We start from the raw sequence: 8664 nt of genomic DNA, 5'->3' as shown, positions 1-8664 counted from the left end.
CCATAGATTATTAATAATGTCAAATCAAATCAATGTTACAACTAAAGAATATTACAGTTTCCAACCACACTTTGAAGATCAATTGTATCAAAATGAGACAGCCAGTTTCTCCCATAAAGGTAACACATATTATGATAGTTGTGTTCCAAGCTTTGTGGTTCATTATGGTGCACAGTTATAATGCATTTCAATGGGCTAACTGTTAGAGCTGGTCCCATGGTAGAGAATTATCACCTTGGGTTGGGATGTTTTTGTGTTCAAAGAAAAAGTAAATTTTGTGGAGAAATATAATTTTATAATACTCTAATGATATTTTTATAAGAATTACTTTATAATAACTATAGCATAGATTTCAACAAATTATCTTTTTACATTTAATAAGCTGATCAAAACAGTTATCAAGATACAGAAGGAATGCTGTTTTATAGGTTATGTGAGATTTATTTTGGTTATAATATTATAGTTATAGTTATATTCATAACTAAATCATCTTCATTTGTGGTTAGATTTATTTTTATTTTGATGAACATTTCAGTTTTCATTTGATGAAAAATGAGTAAGTCAGGGTCTATTGATAAAGTAGGACTTAGTAATGAGATTCATTGAGATTATCATTTTTTTCTATAAAGACCATGTGCACCCATGTGGTACACAATTTTTTTCATGAAAAACAAACCCAAGAGCGACTTCTCTTGTCAACCAGGCAAAAACGAAAAAATTCAAATTTATACATTTCACCCTTGGCAATAAAGAAATCATAATCGACTTACTTGTGTGGTTTATGATTTGTGTAATAATAGTCTATCAATGGTTAAAAATAATAGGTTCAAAAATTCATAATTGACTTACTTGTATGGTTTACAATAATATTATTTTCTATCCTTTTTAACAGGAGACTGTCGTGAGAAAAATGATGGTGCTTGTCAACAACATCTTTCAGCTCTTGTAGATGATTATACTTGGATTCCTTTATTGCCAAGGGTGAAATGTATAAATTTGGAATTTTTGGTTTTTGTTTAGCTTGCTGGGATCTCCTTCTTACTTGAGGCAAGAGCTCAAAATCTTCTTTTGAACTGAATATCCCCATTGGGTAAATATTTTAATGCAAGAATGTCAACAACCACTTTGTCACCAGCCTTTTTCCCAGTTCTAAGTGATGGGAGATTTGTTGTCACCTTCTCATAGTCCAAAAAGAAAGAATGGTCTACTACTCTTATGTCATATGGGTTTCTTGGCATTGCAGTTCTCATGAGTGCTATATAATCTGATGGAGAATTGATAGGTATTTTGAACAACTGTTCAAGTGTGGCATGGACACTATCACATTCCATCATTCCATCATAGTTGTCCTTTATCTAGAAATAGTTGTTCAATTACAATGTTTCTTTCCTTTGAATAATCACTTAAAGCACTAGCAAGAACTTTATTTCTATAATTATAATTATAAATTACAATAATTATATTATATAATTATAATTATATATATAATATAATTATATATAATTATAATATTATAATTATATATAATATAATTAGAACTTATTAATGTAATAATAAATTACATTATAATTATAATTAATTTATAATTACAGTCATCCGAAATAAGCACTACATGTTTGAAGTTGGCTGAAAATTTTTTCAAATAATCAATCACACAAGAGGTGAATTCATTCGATGTCACCTCACCATTACCTTCATGCCAAAAGTAAAGTGTTACTGCTCCTTTATCCAATTCATATAGTGTGAAATTATGACATTGCAGTTTTTTCTTGTAATTTAACATCGAAGTTTGGAGTTTTGGGCATAATAGAACACTCTGGAGGTCCATAGTTGATACCAGCTTTTTTCCGAGCAGCTTTCTTTAGCAAGTTTCTTTGCCTCTCTGGCATCATTTTTCTTTCTAATATGCTCCTCGTTAATATCTGGAGATTATTTTCCATTTTAAAGCCACAACACACATCACATTGATCTTTCCTAGGCAAAGTGTGTATACTTATTTTCTCCTCACTAAGTACTTCGTCAAACAGTTTTCTCCCTACTGATTCATGATTGTTATTCACACACCACTCTTGGTAAATGCTATGCATATGTACAATTAATCGGAATGTAGATTCCACATTAACTCTATCGGAGAAGGCTCTACAATAATGAGTAGGAACTTTTGGTACCTATAAGTGCCAACCATGCTCTCACATTCTCAACCTGTCTTCTTCCCCCTTTTGATGCAATTGTGATTAATGTTTGTAGATGGCTATTGATCTGTATTGATATCAATACAGCTGGTTATGTATTGATATCCATGGCTACCTATTGATATGTATTGATATCATTAGGTATTTCGGCCAATACATATCCATGGAAATGTATTGATGTGTATTGATATCAATACAGCTGGTTATGTATTGATATCCATGGATAAGTATTGATTTGTATTGATATCAATTGGTATTTGGGCCAATACATATCCATGGAAATGTATTGATGTGTATTGATATCAATACAGCTGGTTATGTATTGATATCCATGGATATGTATTGAATTGTATTGATATCAATAGGTATTTGGGCCAATACACATCAATACATATCCATGGATACCTATTGATGTGTATTGGCCCAAATACCTATTGATATCAATACATTTTTTTTATTGATCTCTATTGATCACTTTCACTAGTGGTTATCGCACTTTCTCTTCTCTGCTTCCATTTTGTTTCTCTGGAGTTCTTCAACTGGTCCAGTTTCTTCCTCCTCTTCAGTTATGGCATAATTTTTCACCCATCTTTTGAATGAATCTTCACCTATATTCAAAGTATTCAAGAAGAAAAACCTGCATCCTTTTAAAGTTTCTCCTGAATTTTTTTGTAGGAACACATCATGACCTTCCATCTTTTTAATACTATCAACTTGTTCTTCAGTGTGTTTTCTTCTTCTTCTTCTTCTTCTTCTTCTTCTTATTGTTCTGGTATTCATAGCCTACTAAACCTCTAACACACCTCTTCTTTTCATTCCAAGTGCTCATTTCCCAAAATGTTTTAAAAATATTTTAGTTCAATAACTAACACCACACTAACCGTATAGGTTAGTTTTTGTTCAGTGATCTAGATGACCATTGACCAGAAATAGCTCCTATGTGTCATTCTGCCAACAAAAGAACTAGAATTTTACACTTTTGAAAAGCTCTCATGTGAATTCATTCACATAGGAGTAATTCTGCTAATGTAAGAACTGGAATTTCATTTTTTTGAAAAGCTCTCATGTGAATTCATTCACATAGGAGTAATTCTGCTAATGTAAGAACTGGAATTTCATTTTTTTGAAAAGCTCTCATGTGAATTCATTCACATAGGAGTAATTCTGCTAATGTAAGAACTGGAATTTCACTTTTTGTGTAGTTGAGAAGTTGATATTGTGGTAATTATTCATATTGAATGACAAAGACTAAGAAATTGACAAAAAACCACTGATTCATTGATAATTAGAAAGACCGGTTTCGGTAATCACACCATTGTCAATCTCTGATAATCTCTTTATCAGAGATTGACAAGCAGAGATAAAGCCGAGATAAAGAGATTATCAGAGATTGACAATGGTGTAATAACCGAAACCGGTCTTTCTAATTATCAATGAATCAGTGGTTTTTTGACAATTTCTTAGTCTTTTTCATTCAACTGGAATTTCATTTTTTTTGAAAAGCTCCTCTGTGGACTTATGTACATAGAAGATATTCTGCACCAATAAAACTGCACTGGTCACATCGGATATATTCTTTATTCCTCCATAAAATGACTATGGAATTTTTTACACATAGCAGGTATTCACCAGGCTGTAGAGCTTGAAATTCTGAAGAAAATGATACCAAAAACGCAAAATCGGAAATTTTGACACATAGGAGGTTTTCTAAGCACAGCGACGCTTTTTTCAGACGGTTTTAGACGGCGTTTTTACAGTCGCCAGGGTAGGAAACTCTCCGATTGACTGATTGTGTTGTCCTCTAAAAAAACACCTATATAGTGAGGTCCACGTTACAATGACATTTAAGAAAGATGGGAGAAAACCCCGATCCTCTGTCTTGTCAATGCCTTCTATACATGGTAGTTAATACAGGTTTATTGATGTAATATATACGGTCCATTCTCGTTCGAAATAATCAATTATATTTTATTGTATAAACAAGAAATTATATTTTTTAATAATCTAATAGTGAATTTTTATAATTAAGATGTAGAATACCATATAATATAAGGATATGACTATTGTTGATGCAACTATAAGAAGACTGATTTCATAATATTATTATTGAGTTATTGAATATTATTAAATAAACTTATATTTCTTCACAAATATATTACCGTACAATTTTTCAAATCAATCAAAATCAAATATTGAGCTACTTTCGTACATTTGCTAGAATTCGCACACAAATAATACGTTGTTTACAAAGATTCTGTTCACTATCTCATTTCAAAATTCATTTCAAGTTCTCATGATTTCGCCATAATGAAAATAATACAATAAAAATGTATTTTCATTATGGCGAAATAAAATTTGATTTGATTTTATATAATATGGGTTGAATAGAACATATTCAATTCATTCTCAGTCCAAAACAGTTTACTAAAGATCAATGATAAAACTACGAATACTACAGTATATCATTAAATAATTTGTTTGGACAATTCCATGTCGGTTTTTATTGAAAATATGGGTATCCACCAATTTACCTTGAAACTCAGAAAACTGCTATAGTGAGGTCCACATTATAATGGCAGTGCACAATTGACAATACTGTTGCTGTCCTTTTCTATCAGACAACAAAACAGATAGCAATATCTCTCTCTCGCTTTGTAATGTTGTCTATCTGCCAGAATATTTTATGTTTACTCTTGACAGTGACTGTACAAAACTGAACAAACAATGCTCAGCCGCCATTTTTCCCTTTATTCTATCAAAATACTTGAGTACACAAGTCATATAATTGATTTAAAATGTATTTTTGAAACAATGAAATAATTTTTAAACATCACCGTATGAGAAACACAAATTAAAATACCTGAAATGAAATTTTAAAAGTTGATAACTAACCATCCTAGACTTCATCAATGCTTAAGTTAGCCTACCCGTATAGGTTAGACCTACTCGTACCGGTATAAATAATATTGAAAAGTCATTTCAGGATTAATCCATTGAAATGACCTATTTTTAAATAGGATTTATATTTTTCTATCATTTTTAAAAGAAATTGGAATATAATGCCTACTAAATAACTCAATTTCTGTTGTTTTGAAATTCAGATTGTTGTATCACAGCTTTTTGAATTAGCCGCCATTTCAGGTTTGTATAAAAATAAAAATCTGATCTCAGTTGTTATGGAATCAAATTTTTGAATAAAATTATGAAAAAATATATTTTCTTAATTTGACATCAGATTGATTATTTTATCAAGGAAATGATAATTATTATTAGATTAATTTACTGGGATGAAATGAGTAACAGCTATGTGCAGTCAGTGGCAAAATGGAGAGACTTGGCAACGTTTTTCTCCTATCTTTCTTCACTGCCATTATAACGTGAACCTCACTATAGTGGTTGTCTTTGTGGTACAGAAATGAAGAATTGATACAAAACGGAAGGATCATTCATAGAATGATACACAACAAGGTAGCTTGCGAGCATTCATCTATACTACAGCTCTCCTATAATTTTCTGTTCACCTGGTACCAGAATAAGTTTTTGTGTAATAGCTGGCTGGCTAGCGAGGTTAGTAGGCCTACTACTGTTTTTTTATCGCTTGTTCAAGTTTCTCTATAAGTTTTATAGTCTATTATTTATATTACAGTTTTCTATTAAGTTTTATAGTCTATATTATCTAGTTGGTCTTCAAATTCCTCTTATAATTTGGACAAAATAATAAATAAATTAATTACCGGTATTCAATTTTTTAGGTTTCAAATTTTAGAAACTCTTGAAATGCACATAATTTTGAACAAAATTATAAATAATTTATTCAAATTTTTAGGTTTCCTGGACATAAATGCATTATTTTATGCATATTTCAGTGAATCACATTATAGAACGCTAGCGCTACCTGCTAACGAAAGTTGTAATCTCCATCGATACAATCTTATCAAAATTGAAAACGATGGTTTTTGGTAATAGAGTTTATTCGAATGCTATCAGTGTTTTGTTTGGGAAATATTGTGATGAAGTACCCAGCCAACGTGATGGAGAGTTAAAAATTGGTTCATTTTTGCCATAAATTGTTTCAATGTATGTCTCTACCAACTCTCGCATGAGACTGTTAAGTCGTCATGATTATACTCTGACTTAAATCAGTTCAACTTATCTGAGTTGATAAGGAGTGAATTCCTTCCAACTCTGAATGAAGAAATAGCTTTATTAGACAGTATAAAAGCTACTTATATAATTAAAATACTGAGAAGTTACATGTGACTGACGACTGTAGACCAATAAGGACAGGAACGTACACGGTTCCAATTTCGCCAAACATCCATCTTCAGACAGAGTTTGAAGGAATTCACTCCTTACCAACTCAGTATAAGTTGAACTGATTTAAGTCAGAGTATAATCATGACGACTTAACAGTCTCATGCGAGAGTTGGTAGAGAATACATACATTGAAACAATTTATGGCAAAAATGAACCAATTTTTAACTCTCAATCACGTTGGCTGGGTACTTCATCACAATATTTCCCAAACAAAACACTGATAGCATTCGAATAAACTTCACAAATTACCAAAAACCACCGTTTTCAATTTTGATAAGATTGTCTCGATGGAGCTTACAACTTTCGCTAGCAGATAGCGCTAGCGTTCTATAATGTGATTCACTAATTAATATGTCAGTATTGGCCAGCTGTGGAGCGTTGAGGCTATAATGAGGAAAGCTGACAGAGAAAGTGTTTATGTTAATGGCTGTGTAAATTTGGCTTTTTTATTCAACTAGCAGGTAACCTGTGCTTTGCACCAGGGATAATTTTGTGTTTTAAAATAATGCAATCTCCTTATGTCAAAAAAACTTAAAAAATTGAATAATTATTTTGTTCAAAATTACGTGGATTGAGAGTAAAAATTGGAAACCTAAAAATTTGAATTTATTATTCATTATTTTGTTATTTTTGAGTACTACCTTTTTACGTACAACTGAGTTTCAACCTCTCATGACTTGATTTATCTAAAATGGAGGTTGATTGAAGTTTGAGTTTTTAAAGAAATAATTGTTAAACTGTAATCAGCTGCCATTTTGGATAAAAATATCATAGAACATTCTTATTGATGTCATCTTTCTAGTTTTGAGAAGGCCCTAAAATGATGTACCACACAATGGGTGTTTACGTTCAAAATATTTGAGTTACAACCCCTCACTTCTTTAAAAACTAAAACTTCAATCAGCCGCCATTTTGGATACAAGTATCATAGAACATTTTTGTCTATGTCATCTTTCTTGTTTCAAAAAGGCCTTTAAAATGATGTACCATACAATGGGTGTTTAAATTTTAGATATTTGAGTTACAACCCCTAAGTCAGCACCTTATGAGGGGTTGAAATTTAGTTGTACGTCAAAAGGTAGAGTATTTGACCAATAACTTATACTGAAAGTTACAGTATTATATCTACAATAGTCTACAATATTTATTGAAGGGCTCCCATACATATGACTCGCTCTTTATAATATTCTATGAAAATGGAGTTTTTACGTAGATTTTGAAATAGACCTAACATATTTCACGAAAAATAGCTACTCATGTATTAAGAGGGGAGGGGGTCATGAGGATGTATCCCCCCTCCCCCGAAATATTTTGTCGCCCTGAATTTTTTTGTGCCACAAAAAATATCGATTGTAATGTCATATTTTCTTCATAATTATAGTATAAGTCAAAGAAATAATAATACAGTAACGGATGAGAGAATGGCACAATCATAATATATGAAAAATACTTCTGGGGAAAAACCCCCGACCACCTTTGGTGGGGTGTGTTTCATATTCACATCCCCGGTGTCTCCCCAAAAGTGTAGGTGCTTTCTATGCCAATGTTATGATCCCCCCGAATTTGATTTCTGGTTTTAGCGTGAGTGGAGCGCGATAATTTTGTGAAAGCAATTAAGAAGTTTTACACTCGAATAACGTACAATATTTTTTCTACAACTGCAGTATGATTTGCCTTCAGAAACAGAGGTCTGTAATGTCCCAGGGTTACCCCAGCAACACCAGTCGAGCACCCTGAAGATTGGAAGAGAACGCAATGCCTCGCGACTTATTTGGTGTCTCACTGGTGTCCTGCTAATGTAATACGGATCTAAATAATAGTTGTAATATTCATTGATTGTCCCACTTTTAGTAGTTCTACTTCTAAAGCAATAAAAAGCCTCACAAAAACTAACTATAAAGAACTGTAAGTAAACTCTATAGAATAGTCCATGTCAAAACATCCTATCAAGAAATATCAACTCTACTAAACTATTATTTAATTTATCAGTAAACTTACAAATATATATATATATATATTATATATATATATATATATATATATATCAGTTAATTTACAAATATATTTTCATTATAGCAATAGACCTCTTCCATTTTTACTATTCATAGTTGTATATTGTTAATTCTCAACTCCCATCTTAAACATGGTAACAAAA

This window comes from Nilaparvata lugens, chromosome 2 (genome assembly GCF_014356525.2).
Source record: "Nilaparvata lugens isolate BPH chromosome 2, ASM1435652v1, whole genome shotgun sequence".
Classification (NCBI taxonomy): Eukaryota; Metazoa; Arthropoda; class Insecta; order Hemiptera; family Delphacidae; genus Nilaparvata; species Nilaparvata lugens.
The sequence above is the reverse complement of the archived record's forward strand: the minus strand, read 5'-3'. Positions refer to the sequence as shown.